Source organism: Carassius carassius, chromosome 46 (assembly GCF_963082965.1).
Source record: "Carassius carassius chromosome 46, fCarCar2.1, whole genome shotgun sequence".
NCBI lineage: Eukaryota > Metazoa > Chordata > Actinopteri > Cypriniformes > Cyprinidae > Carassius > Carassius carassius.
The window spans coordinates 3,235,650-3,255,270 of record NC_081800.1 but is presented as its reverse complement, the minus strand read 5'-3'; positions in this window follow the sequence as shown (position 1 = coordinate 3,255,270).

Below are 19,621 nucleotides of genomic sequence, written 5' to 3'. Positions count from 1 at the left end.
TGTTTTTATACAGTCTATGGGTTTGACAGTGTTTGGTCAAGCGTGAGCCGTGCATGCACAGTGGCGGTACAGTCAGACTCCTGCCATCATCCTGTCATCGCTTTTACAACACCGGCAGCTTTATCATTTCCAGCTAAAACCTTCCTCTGTGGACCGCAGCAAGTGTGTGTTTCAGGTGCTGTCCGGCTCTGTGGACCACGGTAAGTGTGTGTTTCAGGTGCTGTCCGGCTCTGTGGACCACGGTAAGTGTGTGTTTCAGGTGCTGTCCGGCTCTGTGGACCACGGTAAGTGTGTGTTTCAGGTGCTGTCCGGCTCTGTGGACCGCAGTAAGTGTGTGTTTCAGGTGCTGTCCGGCACTGTGGACCACAGTAAGTGTGTGTTTCAGGTGCTGTCCGGCTCTGTGGACCGCAGTAAGTGTGTGTTTCAGGTGCGGTCCAGCTCTGCGGATCATCTGTAAGCGTGTGTTTCAGGTGCTGTCCGGCTCTGTGGACTGCAGTAAGCATGTGTTTCAGGAGATGTCCGGCTCTGTGGACCGCAGTAAGTGTGTGTCTCAGGTGCGGTCCGGCACTGTGGACCGCAGTAAGTGTGTGTCTCAGGTGCGGTCCGGCTCTGTGGAACGCGGTAAGTGTGTGTTTCAGGTGCTGTCCAGCTCTGTGGACCCGGGTAAGTGTGTGTTTCAGGTGCAGTCCGGCTCTGTGGACCACAGTAAGCGTGTGTTTCTTGGCAATGTTTCTAAGATGGAAGAATGCAGTTTTTGTAACATTGGAAATATGATTTTCAAAAGACAAATTGCTGTCCAATATAACACCCAGATTTCTGACTGTAGAGGAAGTAACAGTACATCCGTCTAGTTGCAGATTGTAATCTACAAGATTCTGTGTGGTGTTTTTTGGTCCAATAATTAATATCTCTATCTTATCCGAATTTAATTGGAGAAAATTATTTGTCATCCAATCTTTTACATTTTTAACACACTCTGTTAGCTTAGATAATTGGGAAGTTTCATCTGGTCTCGTTGAGATATATAGCTGAGTATCATCAGCATAACAGTGGAAGCTAATTCCGTATTTTCTAATAATATTACCAAGGGGCAACATGTATATTGAAAATAGAAGGGGACCTAGGACGGATCCTTGTGGCACTCCATATTTTACTGATGATAAATGAGATGACACCCCATTTAAGTAAACAAAATGGTAGCGATCGGACAGGTAGGATCTAAACCATCTTAGAGCCTGCCCTTGAATACCTGTATAGTTTTGTAATCGATCTATGAGTATGTCATGATCTATGGTGTCGAACGCAGCACTAAGATCAAGTAAGACTAGAAATGAGATGCAGCCTTGATCTGATGCAAGAAGCAGGTCATTTGTAATTTTAACAAGTGCAGTTTCTGTGCTATGGTGGGGCCTAAAACCTGACTGAAATTCTTCATACAGATCATTTTTATGCAGGAAGGTGCTCAATTGAGCAGACACAACTTTTTCTAAAATTTTAGACTTGAATTTTGAACTTGAGATTTGAAATAGGCCTATAATTTGCCAGTACACTAGGATCTAGTTTTGGTTTCTTAATAAGAGGCTTGATAACCGCGAGCTTGAATGGTTTTGGGACGTGACCTAAAGATAACGACGAGTTAATGATATTGAGAAGCGGTTCTTCGGCTACAGGTAACAGCTCTTTTAGTAATTTAGTGGGTACAGGATCTAATAAACATGTTGTTGGTTTAGATACAGTGATAAGTTAATTTAGCTCTTCCTGTCCTATATTTGTAAAGCACTGCAGTTTATCTTTGGGTGCGATGGATGAAACTGAAGGGTTAGACGCTGTAGAATCTACATTCGCTATTGTATTTCTAATGTTATCTATTTTATCAGTGAAGAAATTCATAAAGTCATTACTATTTAACGTTGGTGGAATATTTGAATCAGGTGGTGTCTGGTTATTTGTTAATTTAGCCACTGTGCTAAATAAAAACCTTGGATTGTTTTGGTTATTTTCAATGAGTTTGTGGAAATGCTCTGCCCTGGCAGTTTTTAGAGCCTGTCTATAGCTGGACATACTGTTTTTCCATGCAATTCTAAAAACTTCCAAGTTAGTTTTTCTCCATTTGCGTTCAAGACTACGAGTTACTTTCTTGAGAGAGTGAGTATTACTGTTATACCATGGCACAGTACGTTTTTCTCTAACCTTTTTCAATTTGATGGGGGCAACAGCTTCTAATGTATTAGAGAAAATAGTGCCCATGTTGTCAGTAATTTTGTCTAATTCATGTGTATTTTTGGGTACAAATAGCAGTTGAGATAGATCAGGCAGGTTATTTGTGAATCTGTCTTTGGTGGCTGGAACAATAGTTCTGCCCAGACGGTAACGCTGAGACATATAGTTAATATCAGTTATACGCAGCATGCACGATACAAGGAAATGGTCTGTAATATCATCACTTTGGGGTACAATATCTATAGCAGTAAGATCGATTCCATGCGATATAATTAGATCTAGTGTATGATTAAAACGATGAGTGGGCCCGGTGACATTTTGCTTGACTCCAAAGGAGTTTATTAGGTCAGTAAACGCAAGTCCTAATGTATCATTTGCATTATCAACGTGAATATTAAAATCTCCCATGATTAGCGCCTTATCAACTGTAACTAGAAGGTCTTAGAGGAAATCTGCAAATTCTTTTAGGAATTCTGTATACGGCCCTGGTGGTCTATACACAGTAGCCAGAGCAAGAGATACATTAGACTTCTTTTGCATGTCTGACAGTGTAACATTTAGCAGAAGTATTTCAAAAGAGTTAAACCTGTATCCTGTTTTCTGGGTAACATTGAGAATATCACTATATATTGTTGCAACACCTCCGCCACGACCAGTCTGACGGGGCTCATGCTTATAACAGTAGTTTGGTGGAGTAGACTCATTTAGACCAAAATAATCATTTGGTTTTAGCCAGGTTTCAGTCAAGCAGAGTACATCAAAACTATTATCTGTGATCATTTCATTTACAATAACTGCTTTGGGTGTGAGTGATCTAATATTTATGAGCCCAAACTTTAAAAATTGTTTTTGTTCATTTACTTTACATTTTTCTGGTTTAATTACGATAAGATTTTTTCTAGATCCTACATTATATTTTGACCTCACTATTCGGGGAACAGACACAGTCTTAATAGTTTTTACAGCGCAAGTACTTTTATCATTTAAGCGGGTGGAACAAAACTCATCATAATAGTTATTAGAGAATTGTCTTACTAGTCACATGGAGCGAAGTGTCCTGGAGATGTTATCAGAGAGCAGCTCCGCTCCGATTCTGCTGAGGTGTAATCCATCAGCGCGAAACAGCCTAGGACGCTCCCAGAAAAGATTCCAGTTATTAACAAACAGCAGTTTCTGTTCTTTACACCATGACAACAACCATTCATTTAAAGTAAAAAGTCTACTGAACCTTTCGTGTCCTCGTCGATACGTGGGCAGTGGTCCTGAGACGACGATCGTTGCCGCGGGCGTCGTGCTGCGAACCGTCTCGATCAGGCTGCTGAAGTCCCTCTTCAGCGTCTCCGTCTGCCGCAGCGTGGTGTCGTTAACCCCGGCGTGAAGCACGACCACTCTGGGGCTCTCGTCGACCTTCAGGATCGCGGGTATCTGCGCAGAAACATCGAGAACACGAGCACCAGGCAAACAATGAGTGTGCACTTTACCTTCGGCTAACGTAGCACTTACGTGTCGGACGATGGAGTCTCCGATGATCACAGCATCGCGTCCTGTCTCGCGGAGGGGAGCGAAGCGGTTCCGGATGGAGATGTCGAAGGCAGGAGGGGGAGCAGTCGTCGCCCGGGACCCGGCTCGCGTCCTCCGCTGTGGATGCACCCAGGGTCCGTGGTGTCCCGGCGTCGCAGTGAAGGACATCTGGGAAGATCGCGTCCTGGGTGCACCGGGCCTGTGCAGAGAAACACACGGAGTAGACGTGGTGGGACTGTTAGCAGATCGCTGTATACTTACCCCGGACTTGTGAGCGTCAGCCCGGGATGATTCCAGCGCGGCTCTCCGCTCTCTCAGCTGGGCCTGCCTCACCTCCAGGTCTTTCCCATGGCCTCGAGCTCGAGCTGCACAGAGTGGAGACATTCATCCGCCATTAAAGCAAGTAACAGTGAGTACAGCAAACTCAATACAGTGAGTTTCAGTTGTGGTCCAGCTCTGTGGACCGCGGTAAGCATGTGTTTCAGGTGCTGTCCGGCTCTGTGGACTGCAGTAAGTGTGTGTTTCAGGTGCCGTCCGGCTCTGTGGACCAAAGTAAGTGTGTGTTTCAGGTGCTGTCCTGCTCTGTGGACCGTGGTAAGTGTGTGTTTCAGGTGCTGTCTGGCTCTATGGACCAAAGTAAGTGGGTGTTTCAGGTGCTGTCCGGCTCTGTGGACCAAAGTAAGTGTGTGTTTCAGGTGCTGTCCGGCTCTGTGGACCACAGTAAGTGTGTGTTTCAGGTGCTGTCCGGCTCTGTGGACTGCAGTAAGCGTGTGTTTCAGGTGCTGTCCGGCTCTGTGGACCACAGATAGTGTGTGTTTCAGGGGCTGTCTGACTCTGTGGACCACAGTAAGTGTGTGTTTCAGGTGCTGTCCGGCTCTATGGACCGCAGTAAGTGTGTGTTTCAGGTGCTGTCCGGCACTGTGGAACACGGTAAGTGTGTGTTTCAGGTGCTGTCCGGCTCTGTGGACCACAGTAAGTGTGTGTTTCAGGTGCTGTCCGGCTCTATGGACCGCAGTAAGTGTGTGTTTCAGGGGCTGTCTGACTCTGTGGACCACAGTAAGTGTGTGTTTCAGGTGCTGTCCGGCTCTGTGGACTGCAGTAAGCGTGTGTTTCAGGTGCTGTCCGGCTCTGTGGACCACAGTAAGTGTGTGTTTCAGGTGCTGTCCGGCTCTGTGGACCACAGTAAGTGTGTGTTTCAGGGGCTGTCTGACTCTGTGGACCACAGTAAGTGTGTGTTTCAGGTGCTGTCCGGCTCTATGGACCGCAGTAAGTGTGTGTTTCAGGTGCTGTCCGGCTCTGTGGACCACAGTAAGTGTGTGTTTCAGGTGCTGTCCGGCTCTATGGACCGCAGTAAGTGTGTGTTTCAGGTGCTGTCCGGCACTGTGGACCACGGTAAGTGTGTGTTTCAGGTGCTGTCCGGCTCTGTGGACCACAGTAAGCGTGTGTTTCAGGTGCTGTCCGGCTCTGTGGACCACAGTAAGTGTGTGTTTCAGGGGCTGTCTGACTCTGTGGACCACAGTAAGCATGTGTTTCAGGTGCTGTCCGGCTCTGTGGACCACAGTAAGCGTGTGTTTCAGGGGCTGTCTGACTCTGTGGACCACAGTAAGTGTGTGTTTCAGGTGCTGTCCGGCTCTATGGACCGCAGTAAGTGTGTGTTTCAGGTGCTGTCCGGCTCTGTGGACCACAGTAAGTGTGTGTTTCAGGTGCTGTCCGGCTCTATGGACCGCAGTAAGTGTGTGTTTCAGGTGCTGTCTGGCTCTGTGGACCACAGTAAGTGTGTGTTTCAGGTGCTGTCCGGCTCTGTGGACCACAGTAAGTGTGTGTTTCAGGGGCTGTCTGACTCTGTGGACCACAGTAAGTGTGTGTTTCAGGTGCTGTCCGGCTCTATGGACCACAGTAAGTGTGTGTTTCAGGTGCTGTCCGGCTCTGTGGACCGCAGTAAGTGTGTGTTTCAGGTGATGTCCGGCTCTGTGGACCGCAGTAAGTGTGTGTTTCAGGTGCTGTCCGGCTCTGTGGACCGCAGTAAGTGTGTGTTTCAGGTGCTGTCCGGCTCTATGGACCGCAGTAAGTGTGTGTTTCAGGTGCTGTCCGGCTCTGTGGACCACAGTATGTGTGTGTTTCAGGTGCTGTCTGGCTCTGTGGACCGCAGTATGTGTGTGTTTCAGGTGCTGTCTGGCTCTGTGGACCGCAGTAAGTGTGTGTTTCAGGTGCTGTCCGGCTCTATGGACCGCAGTAAGTGTGTGTTTCAGGTGCTGTCCGGCTCTATGGACCGCAGTAAGTGTGTGTTTCAGGTGCTGTCCGGCTCTGTGGACCACAGTAAGTGTGTGTTTCAGGTGCTGTCCGGCTCTGTGGACCGCAGTAAGTGTGTGTTTCAGGTGCTGTCCGGCTCTGTGGACCGCAGTAAGTGTGTGTTTCAGGTGCTGTCCGGCTCTGTGGACCGCAGTAAGTGTGTGTTTCAGGTGCTGTCCGGCTCTATGGACCGCAGTAAGTGTGTGTTTCAGGTGCTGTCCGGCTCTGTGGACCACAGTAAGTGTGTGTTTCAGGTGATGTCCGGCTCTGTGGACCGCAGTAAGTGTGTGTTTCAGGTGCTGTCCGGCTCTGTGGACCGCAGTAAGTGTGTGTTTCAGGTGCTGTCCGGCTCTGTGGACCGCAGTAAGTGTGTGTTTCAGGTGCTGTCCGGCTCTATGGACCGCAGTAAGTGTGTGTTTCAGGTGATGTCCGGCTCTGTGGACCGCAGTAAGTGTGTGTTTCAGGTGCTGTCCGGCTCTGTGGACCGCAGTAAGTGTGTGTTTCAGGTGCTGTCCGGCTCTGTGGACCGCAGTAAGTGTGTGTTTCAGGTGCTGTCCGGATCTGTGGACCGCAGTAAGTGTGTGTTTCAGGTGCTGTCCGGCTCTATGGACCGCAGTAAGTGTGTGTTTCAGGTGCTGTCCGGCTCTGTGGACCACAGTAAGTGTGTGTTTCAGGTGATGTCCGGCTCTGTGGACCGCAGTAAGTGTGTGTTTCAGGTGCTGTCCGGCTCTATGGACCGCAGTAAGTGTGTGTTTCAGGTGCTGTCCGGCTCTGTGGACCACAGTAAGTGTGTGTTTCAGGTGATGTCCGGCTCTGTGGACCGCAGTAAGTGTGTGTTTCAGGTGCTGTCCGGCTCTATGGACCGCAGTAAGTGTGTGTTTCAGGTGCTGTCCGGCTCTGTGGACCGCAGTAAGTGTGTGTTTCAGGTGATGTCCGGCTCTGTGGATCGCAGTAAGTGTGTGTTTCAGGTGCTGTCCGGCTCTGTGGACCGCAGTAAGTGTGTGTTTCAGGTGCTGTCCGGCTCTGTGGACCGCAGTAAGTGTGTGTTTCAGGTGCTGTCCGGCTCTGTGGACCGCAGTAAGTGTGTGTTTCAGGTGCTGTTCGGCTCTGTGGACCGCAGTAAGTGTGTGTTTCAGGTGCTGTTCGGCTCTGTGGACCGCAGTAAGTGTGTGTTTCAGGTGCTGTCCGGCTCTGTGGACCGCAGTAAGTGTGTGTTTCAGGTGCTGTTCGGCTCTGTGGACCGCAGTAAGTGTGTGTTTCAGGTGCTGTTCGGCTCTGTGGACCACAGTAAGTGTGTGTTTCAGGTGCTGTCCGGCTCTGTGGACCACAGTAAGTGTGTGTTTCAGGGGCTGTCTGACTCTGTGGACCGCAGTAAGTGTGTGTTTCAGGTGCTGTTCGGCTCTGTGGACCGCAGTAAGTGTGTGTTTCAGGTGCTGTTCGGCTCTGTGGACTGCAGTAAGTGTGTGTTTCAGGTGCTGTCCGGCTCTGTGGACCGCAGTAAGTGTGTGTTTCAGGTGCTGTCCGGCACTGTGGACCGCAGTAAGTGTGTGTTTCAGGTGCTGTTCGGCTCTGTGGACCGCAGTAAGTGTGTGTTTCAGGTGCTGTTCGGCTCTGTGGACCACAGTAAGTGTGTGTTTCAAGTGCTGTCCGGCTCTGTGGACCACAGTAAGCGTGTGTTTCAGGTGCTGTCCGGCTCTGTGGACCACAGTAAGTGTGTGTTTCAGGTGCTGTTCGGCTCTGTGGACCACAGTAAGTGTGTGTTTCAGGTGCTGTCCGGCTCTGTGGACCGCAGTAAGTGTGTGTTTCAGGTGCTGTTCGGCTCTGTGGACCACAGTAAGTGTGTGTTTCAGGTGCTATCCGTACTCTGTGGACACTGTGGACTCTCCCTGCTGTCTAGTGTTCAGAAACAGCACTGTGAATAAGCTTCCGCACCTCAAGAGCCGCACACCGAGCGCACTATCTGATAGAGAAGTAGATCAATGTGCCGAACACGACGGTCATCGTGTTGGTTTTGAAGGCTAACGGGATGAATTTGTCCTCAGAAAGTGGGGAGAGGATGCGTGAGGACTTAGTCTTTACACCATTTTCTTTTCTCTGAACACAAGCCGCATCTAATCTCTCCCATAAACAGACAAACACTCTCACTGCTAGCTCTCAGTGCTCAGCAGATGTGTTCCCAACCAAACACCACAGTCAGCCCAGCTGTTACTGTCAAATCATCGTGCATTAATGTGACAGAAGCTTTCGCTGACTTTCTGTCTTTCTGTCAGCAGCAACTGTGGGAACTAACTGTTTTGGCCAAAACTGTAACATTGGAGAAGGCTTTTGTCTTTCAAACACATTAAACTGCACAAATTCAAATCATTTCTTATTTACATGTAATGCAGGGATTCACAAACTTTTTTTCTTTAAATCAGCAAAGCCTCGTTCACCAAATATATTTACTTTAAGTATCTTGAAGTAGATTTTGAGGTAATAAGTTAATAACACATTTGCATGTTCGCGGTTCTGTGACATAAAGCTTAACAACACATGCAGGTAAACAAATTAAATATTTTACTTCTTTAATAAGTATTTTATTTTGATTGCTGTTTTTTTTCAAAATGATTTATTTTCATTTGACATTTTTATGAGTTAGTTAAATTTGAGCTTTTTATTAAGCTCACGAACCCCATGCAGTTCCTCTATGAAACCCAGTTTGAGAAAACCTGACATAATGTAATGTTTAGTGTTAATAACAACAAAGGGAATATATTTTCTTACTCTATGTATTTTTATATCAGTATGATACAAGATAGTCCTATTTACGCTTGCACTATTGTACTACTGTGGTTTGGGATGTATGAATATAGTAATCATTCAGTACCAAGAGGAAATTTACTGTATATATATAGAGAGAGAGAATGACAGATTAGAAAATGCAATAGTAAGTAGTTTGTTGTAATTCAGTTCTACTGAAGCAGATGTTTGTTTTCAGAGGACAATGTTGGATTGCAGTGTTTATTGAACATTGGCTCTGTCTGCAGTCGTTATGGTTTCTTCTTATCATGCTTTACAGTTGGAGCTCATGTACTCTCTAACACCCTCAAACTGTCTGACAAACATGTATTCTGGTGGCACAGTGATGCTGTCAGGTCACACATATGGAGTAGACGTCACAACTACAAAACACTGGGAGCTTATTGAGGGAAACGGGTAAAATCAGTGGAATAAGAGAAAAAATTGATTGATGTGCCTTTGGATATCAGAATCGGGATGCAAATCATTTTTATAGAATACTGTCGTCTTTTTGAAGCTGAACGCAGATGTTTAAACGGACAGACTATGGATGAACCTGCTATGATTACTCTACTTTTAAAGCATAAATTAGATTTAAACAATAGGTATTATTCCCATAGGGGACATAGTATTAGCCCAGCAGTTACAGCATGAAATACTGTTTAAACCTAAAACATTTACCTGTTTTATCTCACAATTCTGACTTTTTTTCTCACAAATGCGAGTTTATATCTCCTAGTTCGAACTTTATAACTCGATTTAACTCCAGAATTGCGAGTTTGTCAATTCTGAGGGAAACAGTCAGAAGTGTGGGATCATAAACTCATGTTTCTGTGCCGAGGGGAATAATATGTGTGATATAATCTCAGAATTGCGGGTTTTAAATATAAACTCAACATTATTAATTATTTAATTTTTTTATTCCATGGCCTCCATAGACTACTTAAAAACGGTCACTTCCTGCCCCATGAGGCCCCGCCCACAAAAACATCATCACTGTTTGCTGAAAACACTGAAATTGTCTGTTGAGTTCCTGTTTCATTTCAAGCCTGTTAGATTAGCTAAATTAGGGCAGTTAAACACTCATTATACTGGAAGTTACATTATTTTTAGGAGAAAAAAAACCTAATTCAGTGACTATTTTTTTTATTTTAGTGACTATTGGAGCTATTTCTAGTTTTTTTTTTTGGAAAGTATGCATTTTTTTTAACCCTCTGGTGCTCTTCGGTCATTTTTGAACAATTAAATTACATTTTTGTTTTTGGTTATGTTTTACTTTATTAGAATGTTATAAAATGTTTTGACACATATGTGAAAAAAAATACAAATAAATTATAATAATAATAATAATGAACATGATTTGAGATGGTTAAATGTTATAGTCACACTTTTTTACAACAATAAACTTATACGACTTCTTTTTATTTCACTTATTAAAACTTTTACAATAAAGCAATAATCTGCCTATAGTGTTTTCATTCTTTCTTTCTTTCTTTCTTTCTTTCTTTCTTTCTTTCTTTCTTTTTTAAATAGACCAAACTTAAGTCTGTTCCCCAGTTCAAGTTGGCAATTTCATTTCCAATAAATGGAACTGCACAAATATAATTTAATACCAAAATATCCCCAAAAATGGACAATATAAATAATAAAAAAAACATTATGGAACTAAAATATAGTACGTTCATTGAATTTAAATAAGATAAATATAATTTATTTTTGGTCGCCACACAAGGTGCACAAGGGTTCAGTGAATGTAATAGATTAGTATTTTGATGTATACATGTATTTCTGATAAGATGTGTTTTTGACATTGAAAGATGACTTCACAGTGCTGCCAGAGCATCAGGTTTTACATGTTGGATGTAACATGTTTCAGGTGCTCTGATACAGTAGCACATTGTGTTTGTACATGACCAGAACACAGAAGCTCTTCTGAGAAGAAGCATCGAGAGAAACAAAAAGAGCAGCTTAAGTGCAAAGAAAAGCAAAAAGAAGAAAAGGTTGATTTAAATCTGCCATACCATAAACATGTGCCTTGTGTCTCTCTGAGTGTTATTGAACATTTTTATGTTTATGAATCTTGTTTTGGGTCTGTTTTTATATTCTTGTGAAGTCTCATAGTTCTGATGGGAAACATTGAGAGAAAGAGAACGGCTTTGTAAGGTAAGACAAGTGATGTTTCTCTTTTATAAGTCACATTGTTTTGATTTGCACTTTGGAAGATAGAAATTATCTTTATTATTTTCTATATGCACCAAGATAAACATTTCAGGTTTTCACCTTGCAATCTGTCAGGCCTCTTATATTCATTTTCGTAAAGCAGGTATGAACACAAACTCAACGTTAAAAAACATAGACAGGAGGAAGATGACAGTGATTTTGAGGAGAGGGAGGTATATATATATATATATATATATATATATCACTCTTTCTTCTGAACTGTTTACTCCTTCACTTCAGCTTTGGCATATCTGACCCATCAAGGAAAAGAAACCACAGAAGAGGACGAAGGAGGTAAAGAAAGACTCCACTGGAGGGAAGAAGAAAGCCCAGAACGAGCCGAAGGAGAAGTGGAGATGGTGAGACACAGTGGAGACAGAAGTACAAATGTCGCTCTCTTCGGGTCTTTTCTGCAGTTTGTCTGTGTCCTGCTCTGTTTCTCAGCTGGGAAGAGGAGAAATACACAGATGGCTCCAAATGGAGGTTTCTGGAGCACAAAGGGCCCGTGTTTCCCCCACCATATGAACCCCTGCCAAACCGTATCAGGTTTTATTATGATGGTGAGGAAGGTTGACCTTTGACCCCGCCACCTGCCCGCTATCACACTCTACTCAAATACACCACAAAATACTATCCTAAAATAACTAGAGATTGTTTTTTTGTTTTACATCCAATATATATGTGTATATACATCCCTGTAAAAAGTGCTGTTTCTGTTAAAAGATTAGCGCTGAGGCCTTTTTGGGTGCAATTTTCTCCAGATGCCTCCATTTCTCAAAATAACTAGTGTTTTTTTCTTTTAAAAGAGATAACTGATTAATTAGAAAAGACTAACATTAATAGCAGTCCAAATGATTGTTAAAATGGATTCCGAGTCTGTTTCTTGTGTCAGCTTGTATAATGAGTGTATAATGATGAGGATATCTTCCGATGTTGAGATAGTTGTCATGTGGTCCACAGGAAAGGCCATGAAGCTGAGCCCTGCTGCAGAGGAAGTGGCCACGTTTTATGCTAAAATGCTTGACCGTGAGTACACAACTAAAGACATATTCAGAAAGAACTTCTTTAAAGACTGGAGGAAGGTAACACACTTTTCAACACTTATAATACACTTATATACCCAGGAATAGTTTTATCAGCAGCTGCAAACACGCAAAAGTTTAATTGTTTTTATAGAAACATTATCTCACAAAGTAAAGCTGTTAGTGTGATACGAAGCTGTGTGTGTGTGTGTGTGTGTGTGTGTGTGTTTGTGTGTGTGTGTGTGTGTGTGTGTGTGTGTGTGTGTGTGTGTGTGTGTGTGTGTGTGTGTGTGTGTGTGTGGAGGTGTGGAGGTGTGGTGTGTGTGTGTGTGTGTGTGTGTGTGTGTGTGTGTGTGTGTGTGTGTGTGTGTGTGTGTGTGTGTGTGGAGGTGTGGTGTGGTGTGTGTGTGTGCGTGTGTGTTGAGGTGTGGTGTGTGTGTGTGTGTGTGTGTGTGTGTGTGTGTGTGTGTGTGTGTGTGTGTGTGCTCCTGTGTATATGACAGATAATTATTGCAGTAACAATTACTACAGTAAAAGTACTTTTGAAGTGTCAGTAATTTATCAGAGTGTTTTTCTTTAGGAAACTTTAATGCATAATATTGTAATTTTTACTGCACTGTGTTACATATTAAATAGAATTTAATACTTAATTGCTTTAGAAATCTATTACTTTCTTACTTTTACTCAAGTAAAAGTAATTCAAAATGAATTTTTTTTAGTGTTCGTATTAAAGGTAAAACAACAACAACTTTAATTTATGAAATGTAGTGCAGTAAAAAGTATGACATTATGCTTTGGAATTCAGAATCAGAAACAGAATGAGCTTTATTGCCAGGTATGTTTACACATACAAGGAATTTGTTTTCATGATAGAAACTCCGCAGTACAACAGAATGACAGCGACAGAACAAAAAAACATGATAAAAAAAAAAATACAAATAAGTAGGTAAGGAATGACAATATACAAGTTGACAATAAGCCTTTCGCCGGCCCCTCCCCCAAAACGGCCATTGTCCAATCACACATCATAGCAACCGTTACTATGTGAGGCAGTTCCGACAAACTTTGACTCCAAGCAAGATGGTGAAGGGGTGCGCCCACAGCGTTTGTAAATCGGACACTAGAATAGAGCTGTAATCGGGCCTTAAAAGTTAGGCCCGACAGGACCCGAGCCCGACCGATTTCGGCCCGAGCCAGACAAGTACATTTTGATTGACAGCTTTTTAAAAGCCCGAACCCGTTTACAGCCCGACATTATTCAAATGTGCGCACACATGCAGCTCTTTTGCCTTTTGTCAAGAATGAGTCATTTATACATGTTTTAACATAATTTATACATGACTAACGTAATAGGCCACTTGGAAGTTTGAACAAAGAAATAAAATAAGTCCTCTGTGACATCTCAGAACTCTAAATAGCCCTAGGTAAAGACTCATTTAGCCTATAAATAGGCCAACGCACCAATAAAAATGAGTCTTTCTTAAAAATTTTAATTAAGATAAATTCTAAATTAAGATGGGTATTTGGTAATAACGAAATTAATTAAGATAAAGACTCTGCCTTATTTGCTTCACCATAGCAGCTGAAATGTAATAAAAGAATAATGCCAACATTAGCCTATATAGCTATATAGCCTATGTCTACATTATGCATTTAAGACTCAATTAGTATTTAGTTATCATTATTAAAACCTTTACTCACCAAGATAATAATAAAAATAGCTACTCGCAATAGACAATTAATAGACCATAACATATGAAAGAGAACTTTCCCGGCAGTGCAAGAGCATGACTGGTACACAAGGCTGTGCTGGTTACATTTGAGGTACAGGTCATGGTGTTTCTCAGATCTCGTTTTTTCCCCTCCACGGCATACTGTAACCCCTTTAGCCTCGATCTGGAGGATATCGCGGAGGTATTACTCCAAAAAAGGTCACTGACACGCACGGGTATACCTCTTCCCGTCATGGCAATCTGTCGCGCTGGTCGTGTTTGACCATTTGTTTGTCGGAAGTAGCAACTGTCACTAAGGGGGGCGGGGCTCGGCGAAAGGCTAATTGTAGGCAGGTATATTACAAAAAGCAGTTATGTATGTACAGGTATATTGTGTGCAAAATTTAAGTACACTAAGTATGTGTGTTAGATAAATAAGTGTATGTGTATATAAATATAAATAGTGTAGTGTGTCCCACAGTTATTATCAGCTGTTCATAAGATGGATTGCCTGAGGGAAGAAACTGTTCCTGTGTCTGGTCGTTCTGGTGCTCAGTGCTCTGTAGCGTCGACCAGATGGCAACAGTTCAAAGAGGGAGTGTGCTGGATGTGAGGGGTCCAGAGTAATTTTAACAGCCCTTTTGCTCACTCTGGATAAGTACAGTTCTTGAATAGAAGGGAGGGTTGTACCGATAATTCGCTCAGCAGTCCGGACTACCCTCTGTAGTCTTCTGAGGTCAGATTTAGAAGCTGAGCTGAACCAGACAGTTACTGAAGTGCAGAGGATGGATTCGATGATGGTGGAGTAGAACTGTTTCAGCAGATCCTGTGGCAGGTTAAACTTCCTCAGCTGGCGAAGGAAGTACAACCTCTGCTGGGCCTTTTCACAATGGAGTCAATGTGAATGTCCCACTTCAGGTCCTGAGAGATAGTGGTGCCCAGGAACCTGAATGACTCCACTGCAGTCACAGTGCTGGATTGGAGAGGTGTTCAGGATGGGTTGCAGGAGCTGTTAATGGTGTGAACGGTTGTGTGGAGAGGTGTTCAGGGCAGGTGATGGGTGTTCTTTCAAACCTGCAGTAAAACTCATTCAGATCGTCTGTCGTTGATTCTCCACAGTGCTGGGGGGTGGTGTCTTGTAATTGGTGATCTTCTTTAGACTTTTCCACACTGATGCGGAGTCGTTCGAAGTGAACTGAGTCCTTATTTTTTCAGAATAATTCCTCTTTGCCACTTTGATCTCCTTTTCCAGTGTGTATTTAGCCTGTTTATACAAGACATTGTCCCCCTTCCTGTAAGCATCTTCTTTGGCCTGACGGAGCTGTCTGAGTTTTGCAGTGAACCACGGTTTGTCATTGTTGTAATTTAGTTGAGTCTTGGTAGGAATACACATATCCTCACAGAAACTGATATATGATGTTACGGTCTCTGTGAGTTCATCCAGATTGGTGGAAGCAGCTTCAAAAACACTCCAATCAGTGAGGTCAAAACAAGATTGTAAATCCTGCTCTGCTTCATTAGTCCATCTTTTTACAGTCCTTAATACAGGTTTAGCTGATTTTAGTTTCTGACTGTAGGTCGGTATAAGATGAACCAGAAGGTGATCAGAACATCCCAAAGCTGCTCGTGGAACAGAGTGATATGCATCCTTTATTGTTGTGTAACAGTGATCCAATATATTACTGTCTCTGGTGGGACAAGTAACATGCTGTCTGTATTTTGGCAGTTCACGGGAGAGATTGGCTTTATTAAAGTCCCCGAGAATGATTAAAACAGAGTCCGGGTGTTGTTGTTCTGTGTCTGTGATCTGATCAACGAGTTTCTGTAAAGCCAAGCTTACGTGCGATTGAGGAGGGATGTAAACACTCACCAGAATGAACGAGTGAAACTCCCGCGGCGAATAGATCTGCTTGCAGTTGACAAACAGCATTTCTAGATCAGGACAGCTCATCTTCTTTAAAACAGTTACATCTGTACACCAGCGGTCATTGATGTAAAAGCATGTCCCGCCGCCGCGCGGTTTCCCCGTTGATTCTGTCAGGGTGCGTGCTAGACAGAGGACTCAGAAGCAGAGTAGAGAAAAGGAGAATCCTTTAATAAGGTCAGGGGCTGAAGGGGGGAGTGAAAGGCGGGTTTAATCTTAGAAACGTGGAAAACCGGGTGGATCCTTCTAAACTGAGGGGGCAATTTGAGCCGTACTGATCACGTTGAGCCGTAAGATCAAGGAGCTGAAGAAGTTTGACTTCACTGAGATGCACGAGTACTTTAAAGCACAATACGAGGCCAGAAAACAGAGTGTGTCACTGCACCCGCATCTACACACACACACATGCTGAAACTATTTCAACTCTTGTTCTGTCGATCAGAGAATAATACACACATTTGGCCATGTTTCTACAGAAAATCAAATTAGAGAACGAGCGCATTCTGCAGGAGTACTTTACCACCATATAAAGAGGCTATCGTCAGAGATTTAGCTAAATCATTGATCTACGCATGATGCAAATATATTCTTGTAGCACAGTACTACACACCTTAGAAACAACAAATGAGAAAATAAAGAGTGTAATATACAAAGGATGGGAGTTTTTAAAAAATATTGCATTCGAATATTTGAGTTCACAAAAAAAAAAGAATATTCAAATATTTGTTTGTTTAAAATAATTAGTCTTCCCGCGATAATAACGATAAAGTCTAGTTGATGACATATGTGTGGAGTAATGCGAAATTGAGCAGCTCCTTCTACAATCTGGAACAGGTTTGGATAACGCTGTACAGAGTGACAAAAATCGGTCTGAGCCTTGAGTAAATGTACTGCAGTAGCACATGTGTAGCCTAATACAGGTTTACATGTGTACAAACGTTCTCCAACAAAGATATTATTCATTGATGTGCTTTTCTCCAAATTAACTTCATAACATATTCGAGTGTTTGAAATAACTTGTTTTTGAGATCAGATGTGGTTTTGTATCACAGAATAAGGCAGAAATCATAGCATTACATACAGTGATAAAGGCTATGTTGATTACCTTTGCATTATAAATATACTTTATCCTTATAAAAAATACCTAAGATTGTTGAAGAACACAGACCATATATTTTGAGCAATCACATGTTTATTGTCTTCAGGTTAGCTCAGTCAGCATTCCCTTATTTGCATTTTATTCAGCTACAGTGATCACTGGATACCTCCATAGACAGTAAAAGAAATGGAGACAGCGACCCCATTGGATTCAACGGAGACAAGTGAAGTCAATTAGAAGCACACACTTCCTGGGGGTCGGGCGTACTGCGCAGACTCAAACTGCGCTTGATGACGTAGAGGTCACGTGAGCAACCTGTCTGACAATTGTAAGTCTTCTAATCACTGTGCCAAGAGAAATCTGAATCACCCAACGAATCTTGTCAAAGTGACGCCAAAATGACTGGGAGTCAATGGAATACGAACAGCAGGTGGGGGTCCGCTAGCCAATGGCGGCACCCAGGGGTGCTTAAATTAAATATAAAACCCTGCCCCCCTGGATACCTCTGTCCAGATTAGTGATTTCCTGGAGCATTACTTCTACTATGCATATGTGGAGTTTATACGATCGTGAACTCAAATCGCTTTCACGTCTTATTGCGCTTGAACAGTCAAATACACACAATTATGTCAGAATGGCCATTGTGTGGAGTTTTGACATAAACGCAGGGCTTGTCCAAATACCCACATTTGTGGTCTTGGCCACTTGAGAGAGCGTGCATGCAACTGAGAAAGTAACCGTCCCAGGTCTTAAAAACACAGTCTCTTAATGCACACTGAATCCACACCATCTCCAATAGCGCTTTTTGCTGAGATCTTGCAAGAGGTCACAGAAACCTTTCCAGTTTAGGTTGAATATTTATGATAATTAGACATTTAATTGAGTAGTAAAACATAAAGTATTGTACTACAGACAGCAAAATCCTCAGCAAGCTTTCAGCAGTTTGCTCACACCTCTCTTCTCAAGGTCCAGTGTGGTTTATATCACCTGGAACAGGCTCATTGCATATAAGTCTGTACCAACTGCAGGGGCATCATTACGAATGAACTGGTTCTGATTAAAAACCATAGGCAATTTTTGAACGAAATAAAACATTACTGCTCCATTTATTCAGAATCAAAAGTAATATGAAATTCTGTTTGTGTAATATTTGTGTAGTTATATTAGTCTACAGCGAACATTATTTTGCAGTCATCTCTGCACTCGACAGATGAAGGAGCTGCAGAGAAATTCAAGCCATTGTCAGTTCCTTATCCATTTGACACAAAACTACTATAGTTAAACTCTGTATATAAAACTATTTTATTTGTAATTTTTTTTTAAATGTAAAATTATTTTTGAACAATAGCTATTTATGTTCGTACTGTATATGTTGTTATGAAAAATGATTAGCCTACTTCATTGGACTGCAGAAAAAACGACTTACTTTTAAATTTAACTTGCAATGTTAACTTATGAAATAAAATAAAGACAAGAAATAAATCACAACAAGATGTGTAACCAAGAAAAATATTTGACACAATTACAAATTGAACCGTCAGTGAGGTTTGACAGTGAACACATCTCCACTGCATAGCTGCGTATACATCTGCTGGCCTCAGTCGCAAATATTAAACATGTTAAAAAAAGTCTTGAATTATAAGATTATGATCTTTAGACACCACACATTATGCAATTTTTCTGCCGACTGCAAACCCGGTCTGTCGTCAACACCAATTACTTTCGTAATCGGCATGACAGACGTGTAGTGCGTTCCCCTCCCCTATTGATAAAAGATGGTTTAACCCAATAGAAGAAAGGGGACTTTGAGGAGATGGTGAGCACACGGCACGCAGGTCACTATTCACAGTCTGGAGATTAATTCAGCATGCATAACTTCAGCTCGTCTCTGCGTGGTTTATGGGGACACATATCACTCGCTGCAGTGATCGCTGATATGTGCAGCTATCTGCAATCAACACAAACCGCATGATGTCTTAAACTGTTTTTTATCAATAAATGTCACTGGATAATGGACCAGATCAAACATTACTGTTGTATGTGTCACATCATCTGTTGTGGAGAGCACTGAACAGACAGAAGTTCACTCTAAAAGTCTTGCGAATTAAATAAAGCTCTGTAAACACTTGCATTGGGTAATGAAAAGTGCTACACACTTGTGGTCTTCACACTCACATGAAGACTTGGGCCAAATGCAGGAAATACGTCATGTAATAGACAAGTGGTCAAGTGCAAAGACCGCAAGTGTGTGTGTGTGTGTGTTTGAATGAGTCCACAGTTGGTTGTTGATTAGTTTGTGTTAGATTATCATAAACAGTTTGGTGAAAACCAGATGTGTATCAGTATATTAGGTTTATTAAACCTGCTGCTGTCTGTCATTAATGTTAATCAACACAACATCTGTCTATCTCTCTCTCTATCCGTCCGCTTATACCATGTTCACTCTGCAGCGTAGTATAATATCTGTATAAATGTCCTTTTGTTCCTTGTGAAAACAAAGTACACTTAGCATAATTTTTTATTTTTTAAATGTATGCTAAGTGTATGATTACAGTTTCTGTACTATTACAGAAATAATGTATTTTTTTTGCATGCTAATTGAAAATGTATTATAGTTTAAACTCATGTTAAATACAATTAGTTGAACTTAAGAGTGCTTTCGATGCACTTATTGACACAAGTACATTATTATATCTCGTTTCACAATTACTTCTTTTGCCTTAGAAATGTGCTTAGACCGGACTATGAATGTGTTTTTTTTTTTATTAAATATCTAAACTTTTCTAACGAAACGAAGAATTTAAATATATTATATATATATATAATTACATTGTAA